Source organism: Acartia tonsa, chromosome 15 (assembly GCF_053477335.1).
Source record: "Acartia tonsa isolate MP-2025a chromosome 15, ASM5347733v1, whole genome shotgun sequence".
NCBI lineage: Eukaryota > Metazoa > Arthropoda > Copepoda > Calanoida > Acartiidae > Acartia > Acartia tonsa.
Window position 1 is genome coordinate 3,101,984 of NC_137274.1, and position 3,770 is coordinate 3,105,753.

Below are 3,770 nucleotides of genomic sequence, written 5' to 3' on the forward strand. Positions count from 1 at the left end.
ACAATTTAATTTAGGATTTGATAACAGAAATGCTTTACTTGAAATATCATACGGTGTTGTCCTAGGAATCATTGTAACAAACTCATTTGAATTGGAAAATTATTGAGGTGCTGTGCTTTCTAAATTGTACATTTTACAGGATTTATTATAAAAAGTTTGAAATTGAAAAACCAGCTCCAACATACCCAAATTAACAATGAGCGCTATCCTTTACAGACCGACCGAACCTAATTATAGAAAAGCTTAATTTTTTATAAAGCCATAGATTCAATTTAGAACAATTAATTGAGTAAAATATAAAAAGAAAAAGTTAATTTTTTGAAGGAGGAAAGATTTTTTTTCACAAAATAATTATACACCTTCTATGGCCTATAACAGGCTTTACAGCAAAGGAGAACCCAGCGGTTGACTAAATACTTGAGTACAAACAAACAGACACAGAGCTAGACAAACTGTTAATTTTATATGTTGGATGTGTTTATTATAGTTATGTTTGTAAGTATCATAATAACAACATTATAAGTTATCAACACTTTGGATAAAAATATATGTAGTAGAGAGAGAGAAAGGAACAATGGGCTATTTATTACACTTGTTTTATAATAATGTTTTCTTATTTTTTGCCTTACCAACTTTGGGGACTTTAGTGAATTTTTATTGGATTCATTCATTAAGTTGAGTGTTCAAACGTTTCAACCACTACTTTTAATCTACACAAGGCGTTTGTTCAAAATCATTGGGGATGTACATTAGGGGATTTTTTTTTCCCGGCTTTTTTTGAAATTCAAGTAGTGCCGTTGCAATTATTATGCCTTTTGGTGAAAAAACACTTGTGTAAAAATTTTAACCATTTTGGACAAGTATTATGCCCAGTAATTTCACTTTGAAATTTTGACGCCCCCCTTATGGGGGTCAAAAAATCATTGCATCAGAAATATGGCTTCATGGTGCTCCCTGAATAGGTCTTGAGGAGTAGAATCAGGAATTTTTGAAATTTTGAAAATATCTCGTTCCTAGCCTGAGAAAAGTTCAAAAAACCTATAAAAATTGGCCAATTTTCAAAAATGGCGTTTTTTAGGGGTTTTTGAACTTTTCTCAGTCTAGGAACGAGATATTTTCAAAATTTCAAAAATTCCTGATTCTACTCCTCAAGACCTATTCAGGGAGCACCATGAAGCCATAGTTCTGATGCAATGATTTTTTGACCCCCATAAGGGGGGCGTCAAAATTTCAAAGTGAAATTACTGGGCATAATACTTGTCCAAAATGGTTAAAATTTTTACACAAGTGTTTTTTCACCAAAAGGCATAATAATTGCAACGGCACTACTTGAATTTCAAAAAAAGCCGGGAAAAAAAAATCCCCTAATGTACATCAATCTATCGGTCATCTATCTTTAGGTCCCTGTTAAGGAGCAATAAATTGTTTTCATTTGGATAATCAAATTTTAAGATACCAGAGCCAAATTATCCGAATAACGGAAAATAGCCTAAAACCATCCAAATTCTTAAATAAAATAGCTTAAAATCAACCCAATGTAAAGCTTAGCTAAAATGGAGAACTAAGTGTAAATATTGAAATCTTAATCTTCAGACAGAAAAAACGTTACTACTTTTTATGATACCTCCGGCTACGCCCCTAGAGGCCTCTAGTGGCACTTCAAATGTTTTTTTTATAATACGTAACATTTCTATGTTGCGTTCAAGTCTCTACATGAAAAATTTTTGATTTTCAGTGATTTCTTTTGGGAGGGTGGTGGTATCCTCCCCTTAAATAGTTATCACCGGGACCTATGAGAAGCTACTCTGTTAAGGAGAACCTGATCAATTTAGCGGTTAGCGAGATCCTTCAGTTAAGACAGACAGACAAACATACATCCTGTTATTTATTATAAGGATAGGATAATAGGGTTTTGTATATATGTACACTTTTAATAATCATTAATAATAATAATTCCAGTATGGCTTACAAACCAATTAATTTATGCTTGATTAGAACCGGTTCTCAGCCATTCTGAGAAATCCTTTATAGCTTCGTATTTCACAAAATTTTCCCTGTATAATTTTTTCCTACTTTTTTCTATTAAGATTGGGTGGGGGGTTGTAAATCCCCTGCCCCCCCAGCTCTCAAACTTCTCATAGGTCCTGGAAAGATTTTCAACTAAACATCCCCCCCCCAAAAAAAAATTCGTAGCCATTAGTATACATACATATATAGCTAATTTTAAAGAAAAGAGAGAAAAGGCTTTTTAGAGGAACGGAGAGTCCTGGTTAACGAGTAGCTGCGCTACTAATGAAAATGAATAATTTTACAACTTACCTTTCAACAGAAGACTGAACCAAAGTTATTTCTTAGCAGCAAAGTTTCTCTACAACTAAAATAACAAATATGTTATACATGCACTAATACAATAATACATGTTATACATTATTAAGTTCTTTAGCTTTAAAAAAATGGAGGGGGGATGCATTTTTCAATTTTTTAGTTGTCACCAAGATTTTAAGCTTTAGACGGACAGACATCAAGCTACTTTGTATTATCTGTCTGTCTGTCTGAAGCTTAAGATCTCAGTAACTGGTGAACTGATTGTGTTTCTACACTTCAGGGAATACACCCACTGGTCTTGTGGTAGTTTTAGTCTCTAATCTTGGGGGTGAGAAACCCCCACTCCCCGAAAAAATTTCCCCCAACAATTTTTTAACTAAAACAAATAAGCGGGGCGGGAGAACACCCACCCCAACCTTGAGGCAAAACCCATATGAAAAAATCACCCCCCCCCCCTTAAAAAAATTATATATGAGGGTGACTTCTTAATAACTCTTGGAGCAAAGCCCTTAGAGGCTAGGGACGAAACCGCTAGTAGATTATATAATAGGATAATATGATTTTTTATAGATACCTTAATTTTAATAATATTTCCAGTATGACTTCAAAATCGATTTTTATCTGCTGGATTAGATCCGGTTCTCAGGCATTCTGAAATATCATATTACAGAAAATTTTCCACGAATATTAAAATAAAAAACTCTAAATCTAACACCAATTTTGATAGCCCGGAACTCTGGGCTAACAATTAATTAATAATTAGCAATAGTTTTGATCTAATTTTTTATTTTAATATCCGCAGAAAACTTTACATATTACGATAGGATAAATAACTTTTTGTACCTTTTACTGCAAATCACATAATAACATAGTATTTGTATAAATAAGTCTAAAACAAACCTATGACTAACATTGTAAACTATTTTCTAATGCGTTTATTAACACAACTTTGAAATTTCAACTTAAAAAGCAATCAAAGCCAGTGTGCTCAGATGAAAATTTTGCTCAAGTCCATTTTCTAGGTCGCGTGAAGTCCATTTTACATCCATTTCTTCCATTTGAAGTCCATTTGGGAAGAAGGGGGTAAAAAAGGGGAAGGGGGAGAAAATTTTTCTCAAGTCCATTGAACATCGGGAGGTTGCTTTTTTTCAAGTCAATTGAAGGTTTTCAAAAGTCCAATTTTCGAGAAAAATAGACTTGAAAAGTCCAATCTGAGCACAGTGATCAAAGCACTGACTCCTTCCTGAGTCAGAGTATAGTAATGCTTGTTAAGGTTGCCAAATTAAAACATTTTTTAAAATAAATTTTTACCTCTGTTTTTCTATTTTGTTTAATGAAATATTTTTTTGGATAGTTGTTCATTTTCCCAATAAAATATTATATATTTACATGTTACATAATCCAATTGGTTCAGCGGTTAACAAGATCTTAAGCTTTATTGGAAC

At 32.9% G+C, this 3,770-nt stretch overlaps 1 long non-coding RNA gene across 1 annotated transcript; it reads right to left on the reverse strand.

Annotated features, from left to right (window-relative positions):
* Nucleotides 1–2,342: 2,342 nt before the first annotated feature.
* On the reverse strand, nt 2,343–3,284 carry LOC145306816 (uncharacterized). Its single transcript, XR_013875228.1, has 3 exons — nt 3,226–3,284; nt 2,900–2,976; nt 2,343–2,374 (listed from the first exon to the last, which is right to left on the reverse strand). It is a non-coding gene; the product is annotated as an uncharacterized LOC145306816 (long non-coding RNA).
* Nucleotides 3,285–3,770: the final 486 nt, after the last annotated feature.